General features: G+C 39.6%; 1 long non-coding RNA gene across 1 annotated transcript in view; it reads left to right on the top strand.

Annotated features, from left to right (window-relative positions):
* Nucleotides 1-17,858, top strand: part of LOC144994893 (uncharacterized) — a 50,407-nt gene extending 32,549 nt beyond the window's left edge. Inside the window, exon 3 of the long non-coding RNA XR_013658577.1 lies at nucleotides 17,735-17,858. This is a non-coding gene — a long non-coding RNA (uncharacterized LOC144994893). The remainder of the gene's footprint in view (nucleotides 1-17,734) is intronic.
* The last annotated feature ends 837 nt before the right edge of the window (nucleotides 17,859-18,695 follow it).

Raw genomic sequence — 18,695 nt, forward strand, 5'->3', positions numbered from 1 at the left:
TAAGGTGTTTTTTTTTTTTTTTACCTGCCCTCTTGTTCTTTTAAATAACGGGGTTAAAGTCTTCACAGACGAGCATTTTCTACTTTACCGGAAATTGGCTTCAGAGGTGAGGTCAGGATTTTTGCATAAAATGTTCGGAGCAGAAAACCATTTGCTGGGGAAACGGGGAGTCGGCGAGCCTGTTTCTGCTTAAGCGTGCTGTGGTCTTGATATCTTTATTGAAACCCCCTTGATACACAATATGTATCTGGTGCTCTCTTATCACACGTGTTGCCCTACGGGTGGCTCCCATGTTCTTGTTATTGAGGAAGCAAAAAATATGCAGTCAAATTGTGCTGAGTTATGGAGATGCTATCCAGTGGTCGACCAATGATTTCGATGGAACACAGTCCAAGAACTTACCACAAACAGACAACAAAAGTAAAAACCTGACAGCTCCTTCATGTTAGGAGGTTAAAATGTCTCTTTGGTTAGTTTTTGAGACAGTGTTTTACAAAAACTTTTTGTTTCCATACAATCTGATCACATTCTGTGGAAACTGGACTATCTGTATTCCTTTTTTTTTTTAGTGTTTCCGCCAAATCATCAATCATCAAAAAACATTAAGGAACCTTTTCTAGTTTCCATTACAGACAAATTTTTTTTAACTGATCTGATTTTAACAGTTTTTTGTGGTGCAAGAAAAAAGCAAAAATTGATGGTTTGTATGAATCGTTACTGTTGTGTCCAATGAAACATAATTTTTGTGTTTGATCATCTCCTTTTAATGCCATGCTTTTGATTTTTAAAGATGGAGAAATATCTCTGTGTGTCACAAATTTATTTTCAATTTGTCCAAATGCATTTCAATTTGCAATCACGGCTGCAGAAACGCAGAGAGTGTCAGCTCCAAAGGTCCACACGCGGACTCTGGCTTTCCTCAACGCGCCTTATGTGGGAACGTGGGGAGAAAATATCTGAAAGACATGATTTCCAAAAAAGTGTTGGATGTCTAAAACAAACTACTGGGTTTGACAAAATAGCAACTCTTGGGAACGAGAGTTTCTTTTTATCAGGTCTAAGTGTTAAAAAACAACAACACACAAAACACACAGATGTTTAGATGGCCACAATCCTGAAACTATTTTTCCCACAATCCAGATAAAAAATGTAAGTTCAGGTATGTGAAGCTACTGTAAAGCCTCAGTTTGGCCCCGATATCATAATTTCAAAGGGTAATGAAAGATTTATTCAAAATAAGATATGTTGCATTGGGAATTTCACACAATGCAAAAAGGTTTTTTCCTTTTGAAAGATAAATAAATCATACAAACATGTCAAGTTTATTTTCACTCCTGGGCTTTAGTTCAGCCCCTAATCCACATGTCTGAGAATAAATCCCAGTTTCCTTGTTTAAATCAGCTCATGTTGACATCTTACATGTCTTTGCTGTTCATCCTCTATCTGTGAAGCTCCTCGTGGGACTGTGGGAGTTGAACTGCTGCTGGGTTTTATCTCCTCACGGCAAAGTTTAAGCACAAAACCCAATCGTGCAGCTAAACACCAATAACCATGACATTTAATAATCTTTATATCTAAATTAGATCTAAAATAAATGAAACAAAACCAAAGTAAAGCTGTTGGTGGTGTTGTTTGGCCTACAGCCACTACATCCCACTCACTCTCCAACCTGTCAGAACTTCAAAATCAACATCTTCTAAAAATCGACATCTTTCAATTCCAACATACTTTCCAGAGTAGCTTCCCAATGATGCCAGAGGAGTTAGGAGTTGATAGATCGAAATCCCTGGGAGGAGTTTAAATTTGTAGCTGTTATCAACGGGGATTTACTTTGAAAATTTAAGATGGCAGTCTCTTCTTCAGGTCAAAGGTTATCAAAACTTCGGTTGTTGTTGCAGACTCAACCTGGTTGCGTGTGTGAGTTTGTGAGTGTTTTCCCATATTGTGGGAAAATGTGAAAATTGCCAAATTTTAACCTTTACTGCCAAGCAGTAGGTCTTGTGGCCATCCCATAATAATTTCAACATTTTCTCTGGATATCCTAGACATGTTTTGGTTTTGTCACTTGATTTAAAAATATTCTTGTTTAGCTCCATATGAAATGTTGGTCCAAATCTTTTTTTTTTAATGGTTTCTCCTGCTGGGTGTGGTTATTCTGTAGGCCCAGAATTCATTTTCATCAGGTAATAGGTGCATGTACATTTTGCAGAGTTTTTAAGAAGGTGCAAAAAGACAGAAAAACTGTCAAAACAATCTGGTTCTTTTGGTCCAGGACATAAAAATGACATTTTTCTCCACTCAGAATCAGAAGTGACTTGATAAACCTCTATCTGCACTTCCTCTCTGGTCTTGGAGCTCACTTGAACGATATTGAGTCTGGAATGAAGTCCATAAACTATTTACAGATCTTCTTTACCCTAATTCAAACTCCAAGAGTTATTCTCTTTTCCACGGGCATGGCTGCTTGAACACTAACGGTATTGGACTACGCTCCTCTGCCTGTCGATTTCAAACCCAAAGAAGCCAAGCAAGGAAACGAAGGAACTTTAATCTGTTTGTGTCTTGACAGTCAGATAGATACTGTTCAATTAGATGAGTAGATCAAAACACACATGAGTATTTAGTATGCAAATAGCTCGCTCTTTCATTTTTTTGCACATTTATATTTTTTTTAAAAATAGAATTTACTTTATTTAATTACGTTTTTTTTATAGTTCCATGTTACCCACCCTAACGGTTTTATTGTGCAACGCCTTTACAAACATACAGCAGACCTGCATACTGTTAAATAGGTTTTAAATCTGTTTTTTCTGCGTTTTCCTTCACATTAAGCTGATTTTAAGTCTACTGTTGTGGCCTTTTCCTGTTTTTTTCCCTTCCTAAATACTTCTTTCATTGTCTCTTGTCCTTCCAGCTTACAGGTTTCAGTCATATTAATCAGTATATTGATTATATTGCCTAAAACATTTACTTCTATATAGTTCTCTCTCTTCTATTTAGAATTATCATCATAAACAGCATGTTTCTTGTAAAAAACAAACATATTTTTGCCCATAATTTCTATGCATTCTGGCTTGTTTCTCCAAATTAACAGAAGTACATATACGCTCCAGCAACGAGGGATAAGCTTTGAATTATGGGGACGCTGTTGGTAATGTTCTGGTGTTCAGGTTACACGAGAAGACATGAGATAAGGTCAATGAGTAATACAATGTCACACTACTCAAAAAATGTGGAAGCAAACTCTGAGCCCACCAATGGAAGGGAAGAAACCGAAGAATGTTTGACAACAGCCTCAGGTTAGTCTGCGCTGATCTGATGGTGCTGAACTTTAGGTTTTAGTGCAATTTCCTCTTTTCTAAGTTTTAGGAAATTTATAGCTGTCAAGGTTTGTGAGGATGTTCTAAAAAAATCACCTCTTTGTTTTGTAAAACAGTCAAAGATCCAAATGTGCATTTCTTTGTTTGGTTCTGTGACTATCAGTAAATTGAGTGCAGGTGTGCAGACCAGCTTCAGCTCTTACGCAACCCAACCTGCAGGCCTGGAGTCTCAGCCTGGAGCTGAAAACGAGATGTAAATGTATGGATACTTTGTGCTGAATAGCTGGCAGCACACTTGGAGGACAGACTTCTTGTTTTGGTTGGATCCTCATATTGGGTTCCTCATCCCTCTGCATGGCTTTCACTGTTGGACATGTGTCTCACCGCACAACAATTCCTGTTTGAGTCAGAGCTGCAGATAACGCTGTAGAATGCAGAGGAATGCACACCTTCTGTTTTATCCTGAGAGATCTAAATGAAATGAATTCTCCCAAAAATAAATAATTTTCAAAAGACTTCAGGATGTTGAGGTGGTTTAGATTTGCATCCCACCACAAACCCCAACGTTGAGAGGGTGGGGGTTCCTTATGCCCACTCCGATCATCTTACAGTCTAATTTCAAAGCGTTCCCAGTGGTCTTTTAATTATGATTATGCCGTTTTTAGACATAATCAAAAACTTGTTGTTTTCTCAAGACATAGATTCAGCAGAGCGGCAGTAGTTCATTTGAATTTCGCCCTCTTCCCTTTGAATACACTCTTCTGCTAGCTTACAGCCCCTCACAACCCCAAATTAACATTAGCAGTGCTACAAAAATGGCGAGCAATATTGGAGCTATGCTGCTGTACAGTTTTGAGCCAAATGCCAGCTCAGACAAGGAAAACGAAGATGTAGATGGATCTATTTGTCTGTGAGGGGATGCATTAGGGAGCTTGTGGCCAGCCGCCTGTAGCTCTACATCACACATACGGTTTTTATCAAACGTTTCTTTTTGTCTGCTTCTGATTCATAGTGATTTGAATAAAGCAATTCACATTAATGCAGTTTAAATTTGAATTTTCTTATTATGTGTCCTCAGTCATGAGGAAAATGACACAAGAACATGTTAAAAACACAATTTTCATTGGAGTGGGTCTTTGAGGAGATAACGTCATTGTAAAACCAAAAAAACAGGGCAAGCCTGAGGGTCTGACGGGTGTTTGAAGGTGCTCAGGGGGGGTTAAGCTGCATCCACAAGTGCCATCTATGTGTTTCAATCCCAGGGCTTATGTACTTCCTGGATTTTGCCACCTCTTCCCTATCTCGCCCAGCCTGCAAGCTCTCACAATGTCAGCTCACGCTGTGCTAGAGAATGGAAATCAATTCCGGCTTATTGTGATCAGGATGCCCATTTCCTGCCTCTCCCACCTCACTGCACACACATTAAACACACGTTTGCAGATATGTTTGCAGCAGCCAGGTATGAGGTCTGAAAAGCTGATGGAAGCTCAGGGTTAGAGCATCTCCAGCTTGTAGCCGTCCATCTTTCTGGGTCAGTGTGCTGCAGAGCAAAGTGCTGTGCAAGCATGTGAATGTGTGCAGCTGTGAGGTTCACAGTTTGCTGATGAGCTCTTAATCATACTGCTTACAGCTGGGGTCGAGAGGTCACTGGGCGACTCTGGGTTTTGATTGGGCCCTTGGGAACCCGACGGGGCCTCGGGGCACAAAAAACAGGGTGGCAGCAAAGGGCCACAGCTTCATGACATGGCTGATTTCTCTCGGTCTCTCGGTCAGTGCACCCAGCGTGCTTTTGTACTCACTGACACACACTCAACACACACTGAGTCATCCGCCACACACAGACAATAGCCAGAGGTTAGTTATTATAAAGCAGGAAGGACGTACTGAGCAGCTAAATCACCTCTGAGCCCCAGCTTTTGTGTCCTCCGTCTAAAGAGGTGGAAAAAGAATCAAGTTATCGCTCAGCTGTGCGCTTCTGTTCAAGCATCTCGATGCTCACGGGATCCTGAAAAGAGTGGACTGCTTTTTGAGCAGCGGAGGATGAAATTTATTTCTGTTTGTGTGTTTTTCGTAGCCCGGGAAGTTTTCCAAATACCCTTGAAATTTCAGCAAAAGCCAAAAAAGCATCATTCACATCTGCCACTGGAAAGTTGGACAGAGGCTTTTCCTGCCACATTTTGCAGCGCTCATCTGAGCAGAAGCTTTACCTCTGTTGGGGATTCTGGTTAGTTTGGGACTGTGGCTTCCTGCCAGTTTGTTCCAAACAAAAATAAAGACCGTTGTGGACCAGACTGTCCCCCGGAAGCAGGAGAAAATGTTGGCACAAACAAGCTAAAAAACATCGGTCAAGGTCAAAAGATGAACTGTTTGATTTGGAGTCAAAGAGGGAGGAGACTTAGAGGACCGGAGACATTTATCGTCTGCAAGAGATTGAAAAAAAAAGCTGTTTATTTTTGCTGTGTGACCATGAAATGCAGAGTTTAGAAATATGAAGGCAGCTTGATCCAAATGTATGCTGATACGATAATCTCTTAAAAGGAGTAAGGGCTTGAGATCAAACATTTATTCTACAACTTAGATCTTGTATGATTTCTATTCTGTTGCAGGAAAAAAATTGGGAGCAATTGGATACCTTTATTACTTTTGGGGGACTGTAGCTTATTTGATAAAGTGCAATGACAGTCAGTGGATCTGCTATAAAATTAAAGTAATAGGTGATGAAACAAAACACACAAAGCCCCCCCCCCTTTTTTTGTTTTGTTTTTTAATGTAAAAACTTAAAAGAAAAGCAATTATGATATGTAAAAAAAGTTTACAAAGTAGGAAATCAAAGCCAATATACTGTAGGGATCCTCTTAGGAAGTACAACTATCTTAAAAAAAAAATATTTATATATATAATTTAATAAACAGAATAAAGAAAACAGCATTTTTTTTACAGCTAAAAGTTATTTTTTGCTTGGCTTGAGGCTTTTAGGACTATAACATGTTTATTGACGTAGCTAAAGATGGGAAATTAATGTTCAAAGGGTTTGACCAAACTGGTAAAAAGTCTTAAGGCAGAGGGGAGCTGCAGCTGAGCAACAGGGGCAGCTCTCCTCTCAGCAAAAACCTTTGCCCCCCTACTTACCCCCCATTTTTGAGTCAACATTAATATAGTTATTGATAAAGATTCAGAAATCATCAATACAAGCTATTTTAAGCATTGCAAATGCATAAAAAGCATCAAGCAAATAAAACTGTGTACAAATTTTCCACTGTTCTCATTTGCCACCCTTTCAAAGTCCACCCCCGCCCCCCATATAAAAATGTTGTAGCTCCACGAGTGTCTTAATGTAAATCAAAACTTATTATGGATTTTTCTGAAAGCCCAAACTCACCAGGCTCTGGTTGAACATTCATGGATTGTTTTTCCTCTTTTTTTATACAATCATAAGACATTCAGAATAACCTTGAGTCTCACGGCTGTTGCGTGAGTAAAACACCTTAAAAGCAAAAACGGATTAGATTCTCTAATCCGTCTGCTTTTTTATCTCCTTCCAATCCCAGACTTTCTTTTTGTTCTATCATATTTACAGGATTCATCTTTTTTTTTACCTGGAAAGAAGCAAATGCTTAACAAACACCCGACAGGTTGATCAAGAGTAGAATGTTCTCTACTCCATGTAAATGCATGTTTTTGGACTTTGAAAACACGAAGCTACACAAGTTTCAATGACCGTTTTGGGGCTCTACTTACTTAAGGCGCTGCCACTGAACGTGTGTTAAAAATTGAAGCAGGTTGAACTTTGACCAATTAGGGACTCGTTTTGGTAGTGATGTATGAACGGCATCCCTTTTAATTCACGGACGTCCCAACTGTTTGAAAATTGATCACGGAGGAGAAGTGAGTAATTGTGGTTTGTGTCTGGCTGGCATTATATGATGCCGAGTCTTTCATAGATTGGAGCTATGAAAGAAATTTGCAGGAGTCGCACCATTTTGACATTTCTCACCGAGCCTCTTCCAACTTTAGGTGGTGGACATGCACCAGTATACAGTAGAAAAAGAACAAGAAGCCCTTCCCTACTTGTCTAGTAAATGCGCATTCAAGAATGAGCGTTTAACGCATGCGTGTTACATGCCCAGACTGAACATAGCTTAAGTATAAAAAGTTGAAAGAACAAATAACTTTAGTTTTCTTAAGGCGAATATTTCTCCAACATATCAATATCAAAGTAATTAAATTAAAGTATTAAATTCACTTCAGGAGGTGAAATTGGTGGTTCACATGTATCTTATATGAACTACAATGTTTGCATTGGAAGAAAAATGAGAAACGGTGAAGGGATACCTCTGCAAAGGCCTAATGGACTCCTCTGGCTTTAAATCAGGCATCATCTTCTTTCCACTAAGCTCTTAAAAGTTCAAAAAGAGAACTATAAATTGAAATATGAAAGGAGGAGGTGAGGCGGGGGTCGTAAAGAGCGATTCCTGGTTTTCCTCCATCGATGCATCTTTGCGTGAGAGCCACTGCAGATCGCAACTGATCAGTTTTTAATCCAGGCGCTGTTGAACAAGTATGTGATCGCTCACTTGATTTTTTTCTCCTACCATGCTACATCTATCAACTATATCCTTTAGACTCACGTCACACGTCTTTTAAAAGCTGGACATCTGTCTTCTGTCAGCAGACAAATGCTTTGTAGAAGTCTGACCTTCTAAATCAATAAATATCAAAAAAGCAGAGCGTGTTTGTTTACAGGTTTGTGTTTACTCAAGCTCCCCAGAAAGGATCCTCAGTTGTTCAGCAAAGATGAATGAAAGCGGCTCAATGGATCCCTAAGTGGATGACGGAATCCTTGGCGGCCGAGGCAGAGAGGCTGCGGTTAACGGCTGGACGCAAAGTCGCAAACATTTTCTGTAGTCTTAATGGAGTCAGCTGTCAGGAGGATGCAGACAGGCTCACTTTCTCACTGCTTTGCGGTCAAAATAACCCGTCACTGTCTCCTTTAATAGCCTGTCTTTTTAGAACTCATTTGTTTTCCCTCATGGGAGCATAAATCATCATCGAAGCTGTGGCTCATGTGCATTTATCTTTTTTTGTGATGTGCTAGTGGCTTTAAAGATTCAAATGCCAATTTCATTCATTTTTAATCAACAGTTCTCACATTTGCAGCCTTTGGATTTATGGAGCCTGCTGGTTTAGTGATCATGCTTTGAGATCTTGCCTCTTTTTGAGGTTGTCAATCACGTGCGCTACGCAGGAATGCTGCTAGCCCGTTGTTACAGCGATGCGCTCACACATGTTTGTGCTTATGCTAAACGAGTCCCACAATTCCTCCGCGCTCACACATGGGAGAATCTGGAGCGCAGTAACCGAATCCATACAGGCTTTAGTTCTTCTGCTCTCACTGCAAGACTGATTGAAAGAATTAGACTCCAAGATGCCACTTTTTGGGTATTTCCAACATGCCTATTAAAAAAGTGTGTTTTCTTTGCAATAAATTGAATTATCACAACTTTCAAAACATAACATGGCTTTTTAAATAAAAACAAACCATCTGTGAGTTCAAATATTGCCAAGTAAAAGAACACACTAATCATGTTTTCTTGAACATGCTATTAGCACATGTTGTTCACACTGGGCTGTCGCTACCTGATACTAGCGCAGTTATTCAAAGTTGAATGAGGTTTGGTGTGAAATGTCAAACTTACGTAGCTTCACTTAATTTTTGACGCCAGAATCACACACGTTTATATGGACTTTTCATTGAAATTGGGCTCTTGAACGAATTTTGTAGAGGGCAGTGTGAACGTAGCCCTAAAGTAAAAATGTAGATCAAACGTTGGCTTAAAATTGTAATTGGGTCTGCACCATGTGGCTGCATGTTGTCTTCAGGGACTCCAGACTGCTGGCCTGGACTGCGGGGTGCTGTGATGGGGAGATTAATGCCCTTCCGCTCCCTCAATGGTCTCCGTTAGCTTTAGGTCTTAGCATTGTCATTGCTATTGTATTGGCATTGTCACCGCGGCTTTGCAAGAGCTCCATTATCCAGCACTGGATGACCCATAGTTTGGAGTTGGGTGGATGGGGAATGGTGCTGTGAGGTTTGAAAGGCCCGTGGGAAAGCTGTAACTCATCCCCGTGAGCGATTTATCTGAAGATGACTTGTCTATTCCGCGTAATCGTATTAAAGGCTGATAGATGATTGATAAATGCTGTGTTCCAGCGGTGAACAGCTCGTGAGCAGGAGCATGTGTAACCCCTGCTCAGCTCCCAGATGAAAGAAAGACCTCCCTTCAGTGTTTTGGTTTCTGTATCGGTTTTGTTTTTTCAGGAGGCAGGACGAGGCAGCGAAAGATCTCGAGCCAGTGTGTTCTGCCGAGGGGGTGGGGGTGGCGGGAGGTGGGCAGGGGACTTCCCTGCCAGGGGATGCCAGATGTGTGACCTGGCCCTTCGCTCTGCAAAGAGAGCACAGACTCCAAACATGAAGCACCTGGAGACCTGGGCTAACGTGAGGGAAGAAGACGTGCAAGAGAAGACGAGGAAACATGCTGCAAGACAAACGGATAAATCTGAAAGATGGATGGATAAATCAGGAATTATTGAATAGGTTGGAAAAAAGGGAATTTTGGAGAAAAATAACTAAATCTTTTGTTCATCTGTTGCTCAGATGGAGAGCAGTTTTTTTATGTGCTCTTCCATCACAGGCTGAGCAGCAACACCCAGACAGTTCGTAGAACTTTTCATCTAATTGCTGCCCTAAACCTAAAACATCACAGCAATTTGTTATTTTGTTCTTTAAAGTTCCATTCCGATTATTTTTGATCTATTATAAAGTGTTCCCAGTGGTCTTTTAAAGATGATCGGGCTGTTTTTAGCCAAAAAAAGAAAAAAAAAACTCTTCCTTAGAATACGCATCTGAGTTTTGGGTGGGACTTTTAGCACCATTCCTGTTGCTGAGAGCTCTCTATTTACACCGTCTCTCGCTAGCTTACAGCCCCTCACAACCTCCAACCTAACATTAGCGGTGCAACAAAAAGGGCAAGCAATATTGGAGCTCTGCAGCCGTATAGTTTTGAGCCAAATACCAGCTCAGATGAGGAAAACGAAGACGTACACGGATCTATTTGTCTGCAAGATGATGCATCAGGGAGCTTGTTACGAATTTTCGACATCACAAATACAAACATTTTCAAATGGCAAGTTTTGGTCAGCTCCTGATTCACAATATTTGAATAAAGAAATACTCAGAAATGAATTTTTTATTTTCATTTTCTTAATATGTCCTCCATTATCAGAAAAATACCACGAACATTTTCGTAGGAGCACGTGTTTAACAGACTGTTTCAGACCAATTTTGACCGCTTTTAGAAGTATTTTACTGAAATTAGTCGCTCAGGCTGAAGATCCTCTCAGAGTTAATGACACGATGTCACTGGGATCAGTGGCAGCTCCCCTGTGAGATGTTGCAGGAACAAAATCCAGCCCAAGTGTTGATTTTTGTGTTGTTTTAGCCCTCTGGGGAGATGGAAGAAGCAAGATAAAGATCTTGGGTGGATTTGAAACTCAGCCCCCTCCTTCTGCTGCAGAATTTGACACAAACCAGGAAGAGCCCCATGTTGCAGTTCCTTAGAAGACCACTGGAAGCAGATGGCAGCGATTTTCCCATTGAGTCCCATGTTAAAAATTGCAACTTTACAGCCTGGTTTCAAGGACACTTCAATGCATATTGCTTTATTTCTTTTTCATGATACCTGTGGGTGTAGCCTAAATTTGGACGTAATGCTGGCATGTTTTTAGTTGAAATGGCAGGTGGGCGACCCAAAGAAATTTCAAATTGTCCTCCTAACTACTGTGTTTGGAATGTTATTGAGCAGGCTGAGGAAAACTCTGGTCAACCCTTTCATCCCACTTTGGATTTCACTTGTGCCACACAGAATATAGTGGGTGACATCAGAGATGATCCTTCTAATGTTCCTATGTCTATAATTTTACCCAATCTCTATTGAAGTGAGCTTGTCTGAGGAGAGAACAGAGATAAAGAGGCAAGAGTTTATCACTTCATCACTCGGGGCCAGAGCAGGAGCACATGAGTGATGCAAGAATAATGGCTTGTTGGCTCTCGTTTGCGCTGTAAAGGTTATGCAAGAATTCAATGAACCGCGGTAAGAAAATTAGAGGGGGGGGGGGGTAAAAGGAAAGGTGCAAGTGCAGAAAGAAAACGAACAGACACCAAATGATTTACAGGAAAGGAAGCAAAAAGACTTGGACTCAAAGTCTTAAATCATAATCAGAGAGCAGGATCGTGTGAATGACTTAAAGTTGTTGCCATGAAAAACACTAAGACAAAAATATCAAATATGACTCTGAGGGAACTCAAACGTAATTCTCTATTTTGAGTATTTCTTAATCAATTCATCTTAAGCTGAATGCATTAATGTCTAATCTTTATCCATCAACATCATTCCGGTGAGGAACATGTCAAGGACAAGTGTGAAAAAAGAGTGCTGCATAGTCCCCCTCTGCATAGTTTAGGATCTTCTCTTCTCTAACAGGATGGATAGAATTAACATTACGGTACATTTTCTTATGCTATCTATTGCAACCAACTATATAATCCTCATGTAGTCATGATGGCTTTAAAAACCATTGGACGTTATGGAAATGAGATTTGGGGTCTTTCAGACATTTTTCAGCATCTCAACATTTGAATTCCATTTGGTTTTCCTACTTTTGACACATCGTCGATAGACCTGATCCTTATCTACCCTTCTGGAGTATAATTACTCAAAATGCCTGAAGTCCAGAGCTCCCGAGACATAAAATGACTAGCAATAGCAGGGCTACAAAAAGGAAACAACATAAATAATGACTGATTTAGTGACAAATTTGTGTATGAATTGTACATGTTGAAATACAAATGTACTTGGGCTGGGAATTAATGCACAGGAACTGTCTCCACTCAATCTAATTAACATTCTAATTGACTAACTTTAATTACCAATTGATTAATTTAGAAATGTCAATCCTAAAACCAGCTTTGTTTGATTTTAACAATTGTTCTACTTTAACTGCTACTTCCAAAATTAAATTTTGGAAATTTTATAAATAAAATCACAAAATCCTAAACTGAAACTAAGTACAAATCGGTTTTATTTTGTTTTTTACAGAAAATTTACAAATCATTCTTCCCCCTTTTCTCTAAAAATGCCAAAGAAACTCAAAGATGAAAATCTTTCATCTTCTGGAAATTTTCAGTTGAAGACAGATGGAAAGATAATAAGGTGGGGTTAGGAAGGTTCAGTAAAAAAATATAAAAATAAATAGAAATTAGGTGTAACAGATACAAAGTTGTTCAAAATTTGCAAGGTAGGCAAAAACATATAATCAAAATATAGGAAATAAAAAATGTTCATAGTGAAACATATGACAGGAAAATAATACAATTAAACCAGTTCACGTGTTTGGTAAAATGAATTAAAAATACTGTTCTGTACAATATAAACTGTTGTAGATAACAGACCATCCGTATATGTGAGCTAAACTCTGCTCTTCATCACCCTCAGCCTGCATTTGAACACACCTTTGTATGTTTTCTGGCATGTCTGGTTTGCCTCACGGGCTGCCTGTCACATCATCTGGTGTCGGTGTTCACTGTCATGGCTGAGTTTGTAAAGCACACATGTCTTCAATTAGGTCGTGGGATTTTCCTCACGTTTGTTTTTGTCCTTCCTTCCGGCACACTCCCCTTGTCTAAGTCAGGATCAGCCTTATTAAAGAGCAAATATTCATCTAAAGAAATGTTGTGATTTACTTTTTTTTATTTTTTTGCAGTTGTGAAACTTCAGGATATGTCTGCCAGTCAGTTACACAACTGTTTAAATTACTCATTTAAAGCAAAAACACATTTTCTGTTAGTTTCTATTCAGTTTTCTTTTTGCGGGATAAAGAAGTCACTGACAAACATGATTAGGAAGAGGGTGGAACGGTGAGGTTACAGGGAGCAGAGGTGAAGAAGGTGGAGGACTTTAAGTACTTGGGGTCAACAACCCAGAGCAAAGGCGAGTGTGGGAAAAAGATGAAGCATCTCGGAACGGGTGGAGGAAGGTTTCAGGGACAAAAGAGTGTCAGGAAGAATGGAAGGAAAGGTGCAAAAGACTGTGGTAGGACCAGCCATGTTGTTGGCTTAGAGACCATGCCTCTGGTTAAGAGACAAAGCTTGAGGTAGCAGAGATGAAGATGTTGGGAATGACAAGGATGGATAGGATCAGGAATGAATCCATCAGAAGGACAGCTCACGTTTCGGAGATAAATGGAGGAAAGCAGATTGAGATTATTCAGAGGAGGGACGGAGGACGGATAATGTTGGTGAAAGGAGGCTTTGGAAGACCGAAAAAGAATCTTATGGTTATAGTAAAGAAGGACATTGGGGTGGTTTGTGTAAATGAGGAGGATGCAGAGGAGAGGGTTAGATGGAGGCTTGTCAAAGTCTGGCATCACAACAACAGTGCGCCTCATAATCTGGAGCGCCTTATGTAAGGGATAATGGCCGACGGAGTGTGCATTATCAATAATTAAGGCACGCAGTGGAAGCCTGAACCGCCCGACGAGGTTGTTTCCACAAAGTGCGTTAAATATAAATTTATATATATAGAAATACACGGCGCTCTGTCAAAATGTCAGTCCTGTTTTCATTTTATACGAATTGCAAACAATGTGGAGTGTTATTATAAATACCTTAACACAGCTAACATGTAGTGGTGTTGGACTTTTTTTTGGTGTTACTCAAAAGGTTGGGATTTACAGGTACAGTGATCCCTTGCTATAACACGGTTTACTTTTCACGGTTTCGCTATTTCACGGATTTGCATCGTGCATTGTGTTCTGCATTCTGATTGGCTAAAAAGTCACTCTGCTTCTTCTCTACCTATGCGTCAATAACGTTGCAGTTTAATATGTACACGTACGTAAAACAGCTTGCCAAATTTATATTACGTACGTGCAAATTCTCTAGCACTATCGAGTTTCTCTAAAACCCATCGAAAAAAGAGCGACAACAAATGCCTATCACTATTCTTCTCCCGATCAAACACACCTGCACCGCGGATTCAAAAGAAGAAAACACTGCAGAGCGGAGTCAGGATGCAGCGGCTCAGTCCGACGAGCAGTGAAATACACCTAAGTCACTATTTGTCCCACTGTACTTTGTATTTTTTTCATAATCATTTTAAATTTTCTCCCGTTTAATCCAATAATCTGGGTCGCGGTGGGCGGGGCTAATCTCCGCGATTTGAAGCCTTCTGTTCACATTGATGATTAAAAGTATTATTTGACAGTACAGTACAGAAGTTGTTTGTTGAAAAAAACGTTTCTAAAGTACTTTTATTTGTGAAACAAATGCTTGAGCCTGTAAAATGTTTTGTCATTTCTTTTCAATGTATAATAGAGTATTTAATTGTATAATAATTGGAGGAAAAAAAAGGTTTCCACTTCACGGATTTTGCCTATCACGGGCTCTTTTTGGAACGTAACCCGAAAAACAAGGGTTTACTGTATTGTTAAAACATGGCTAACGCTTCTAAAGAGGCTAACTTGTGGCAGGTTACAGGGAAGTTTAGAATTAATGTGAAAGCAGCTAATAAAGTCTGACTAACTGACAGATTTATCTGACTCTTTTGTCTCACTTAATGGGCCTTATAGTTCAGTGTGCCTTCTATATGACATCATTTCAAAGGTAGACCATTCAATGACTGCAAGCTTTAAAGTCCGGTGCGCTCTATAGTGTGGAAAATACGGTAAAAAAATGATGGTTAGAATTAGGATTCAGCTGATGATAAAGGAGAATATAAAAGACGGAGTTACAGAGCACACATACTCTTTTGCTAATTTAGTTTTTTGTCGTGGGAAACCAGTACTAAAGGTATTTCGAGGGAATATAGGATCAAATCGTACATTTTTAGCTTTACTTCTTTGTTCTTTAACAGAGAATTATTTTCAAACATTTGTTGGGACATTTTAAAGGTAAACGTGGAACCACTTTGAAAGAAAATGTGTGAAGATTCTGACTTAGTAAAGTCATAAACCTTGCTGAACATCACCAAATACTAGTGTAGGCCAAACTCTTTTGATTCAAACAACTTCAACTAATGGGCTGTGGAACACAAGCAGCCAACAAAGCTATAAAAACAATTTTGATGTGGAAAAGCATTTTGATGGAGAAGAGCGGGGATGCAGAAAAAGGACTAGAAGTGAGTTTAAAAAAAAAACAAAACAGGAAAAGTCTGTTCCAATCTTCTCAGGCTGTTTAGAAACGTTAAGTGATTTTTATGGTCCTGCTGTTATTATTAGCAGGTGGAGACACTGACATCACTGTGTTCCCTGCATTACGAAAAGTAAATTCCTCTCTGAACAGCTCCATCACATCAAGAGGGTGCCTTTTCACTAAAGAATAACTCACCTCTTCTGATGCCAACAAATCAGTTACAGACTCCAGTTTGGGCTGGATGGGCCTTTTTTTGTGCCAGCGCTTCTGATTAATGAATCATCTCTTATGCAAAGAGCTCTAAGCCAGTGTTTATGGGAGAGTGGAAGTTTCAGCAAACAACGGCAAAGATTTTTGATATGCTTTCTCCAGGCTTCTGTCAGAAGGCTCCCTCTGGCGTCCAGAGCATACGAACACCTTCAAAAAGAAGCAATAACAATCAAGACTCATGTGCATTTTCACAGATTATCACATTCCAGCATGTATGTTACTTCAAATGTAGCTTTTACACTTGAGCCACCTACACATTAACCCTGCTTCTTTATTGCTGAATGATGATGTAAAAATGTGAACAGTCGTGTGCATGTTTATGATCATTGTGGGGTCAGTTTAGCGTTGCAAGAAGAAGACATGTGTGATGAAATCACGCTAACGCACAAATTTGTGCTTAACCGAGTAGATTAATGATTTTGGAAGCATGTGGTTTTCTGCACATTGTTATTGGGCTCGAGTTTATACTTTGCCCAGATGTAGCCCTACTCGCTCCCACACAAAGCCTAGGTGAAATGGTCTTTTCTGACTCTACTCCTCTGTCTTTTACCAAAACATTCTCCAATATAATTGTTGTAGCGTGTGTTTTTGCCGCTTGCTCTAAGGAAAGTCATTTTTAAAATTCCAAATTTGCTTTTCTTTCTAATGACTCCCAGAGAGTTAAGGTCCTCTCACACTTGGACTTCATTTGTTCTGGTCCGAGTCGGCTGATGACTTTGTAAACTCATTGCTTTTCCTTTCACATGAAGGAAAATACCAACATGCATCACTTCAAACCCATTTAAAATGTGAGGATTTTTTTTTTAGATGTAAAAAACGATTTTTTTAAAGAATGTATTTGTATAATCCAGCAGAAATGAAGTATTCAGTCAATAACCAAAGTTATCTCAATGCTTCGTAGTGTGACAGAGATCAGGGTTTTTCTGTAGCTTTCACCAGATTCCATTCTTCCATGGAAATCTTCTCGAGCAGCAATGTTTTGGGACTGTCGCTGGACAACACAGACTTTCAATTCCCTCCATATATTCTCAATTGGTTTGTGGTTCAGAGACTGGCTAGACCACTCCAGAACCTTGACATGCCTTTTATGTACCTTTTTTTTTGTTTTCCATGGCGATGTCTTTAGAATCATTGTCATGCTGGAAGATGCAACCATGTATCATCCTTGATGCTCTTACTGATTGAAGAAGGTTTTTTGTCCATAATCTCACCAAACATGCCCCATTCATTCTTTCCTTAACATGTATCAGTCATCCTGTTCCCTTTGGGGGTGGAAGCTTCACCCCCAAGCTTCCCAGTGGGCATGGTGTTCTTGGGATGCAGTTCTGCATTTTTCCTCTATCAAGTTTGTGTTTCAAAGGTTAAATGGTTAGTTTCGGGTTCATGTTGGACAATAATTACATTCTATGAAGTGTATCAATGAGATTTACAACAAATTGAAATTTCTAGGTTTCATGCATGTACAGTTAGCATGAGGGCCCAGCCTCGTGACACCATGAGGGGTTGTTGCTTTAATTCATCTGCTTTACTAGATACTACTAGACACCAGAGTGTGACATAACTGTGAAATCCACATGTTTAGCAGGCTGTGGTTGTACAGTGCCAGTCTAAGTCAGGTTATAGGAGGTGAATCGTCTGGGTATTGTCTGTTATAAGGTTTGGTGTATGGAAAATGCCCATATAACGTTATTTTGGGGGGTTGTGGTTTACTGGAAGCTTTTTATTTATTGCAGTGTTGACTCACTTTGAAGCTTTTCTTTGACACTGTTGGCTTCAGCATCATACATAATTTGTCATTTGGTATATGCATTTTTTAATCATCTATCTTTTCTCTCCTTTTTTTTCCATGTTTGTCGACGATTTCCTGCAATCCATTTTCATTCCTTCTTTTATTAAGGTAAGTGTTGGAGGTTTTTCCCACTTCTCTCTCTTTCTCTATCGTTCCTTATCTTGGATTTTGTTACCACATTGCCCCAAAATCTCACTTTTCCAGTTTCAATCTTTCACTGACATATTTAAACAACCAGCTGTCTGGACTCTCAGCACATGAGAGTGAATGATTTCCATCAACTCGAGCATATACTGTTGTATATTTCATGGACTATGACAACGTGCCAGTAAATATCATTAAACACAGTCCTGTTCTGGCTCTCTGATCAGCCATATGGAAGTGATTTTTGTTGTCTAAACTACACACTCTTTAACTCTTGGTTTCTGGAGTGCAATGGACTCTTTTGGTCCATCTCTTTTTGCTGCTTCAGAGTTGTTTACAGAGTGACTGTGCAGTTTTCCATTTTGATATAGCATCAACACCAGGGGAAGAAAGCACAGTTAGCGCATGTTTGTATGTTGGAAGAGCTTTTATTAGAACTGTTAAATCTCACACCAGGATGTCTTCTGAAGCTGGCTGCACTAAGGTAACTCAGTCCTGACCACATTTTGTCTCACACATCAGTGTTCACTGATGACTGTCTTTGCCAAATTAAGCACTGCTTCTGGGAAAACGAAGGTGAAATCATCCCAAAATTTTTGGGATTTTGAGGCTAAATGTCAAAGAACAGTTGATGGATAACTTGGGAGAAGCTCTGAGAGCTCTCTCCACAACTACAACTTTCATTCAGAAACAAATAAAAAGATATTGTGATATCTGAAGTGTAAACGTGTTATTTTAGTAAAGAAAAAACAGGAGGTAAAATAAGTTCCTGGCATTACTTGTATTTTTAATGTTTCACATCTGGGCTACCAGAAAAAAAACAGACTGACATTTTGACAGACAGATGTGCGCTTCTCAAAATTGCTTGGACATCAGAAATATAGAATTAATCCATGTACAAGTTACATTACATGTCTAAGTTACA

The sequence above is a fragment of the Oryzias latipes genome, chromosome 10 (assembly GCF_053564925.1).
Source record: "Oryzias latipes strain Hd-rR chromosome 10, Olatipes_Hd-rR_3.1".
Classification (NCBI taxonomy): domain Eukaryota; kingdom Metazoa; phylum Chordata; class Actinopteri; order Beloniformes; family Adrianichthyidae; genus Oryzias; species Oryzias latipes.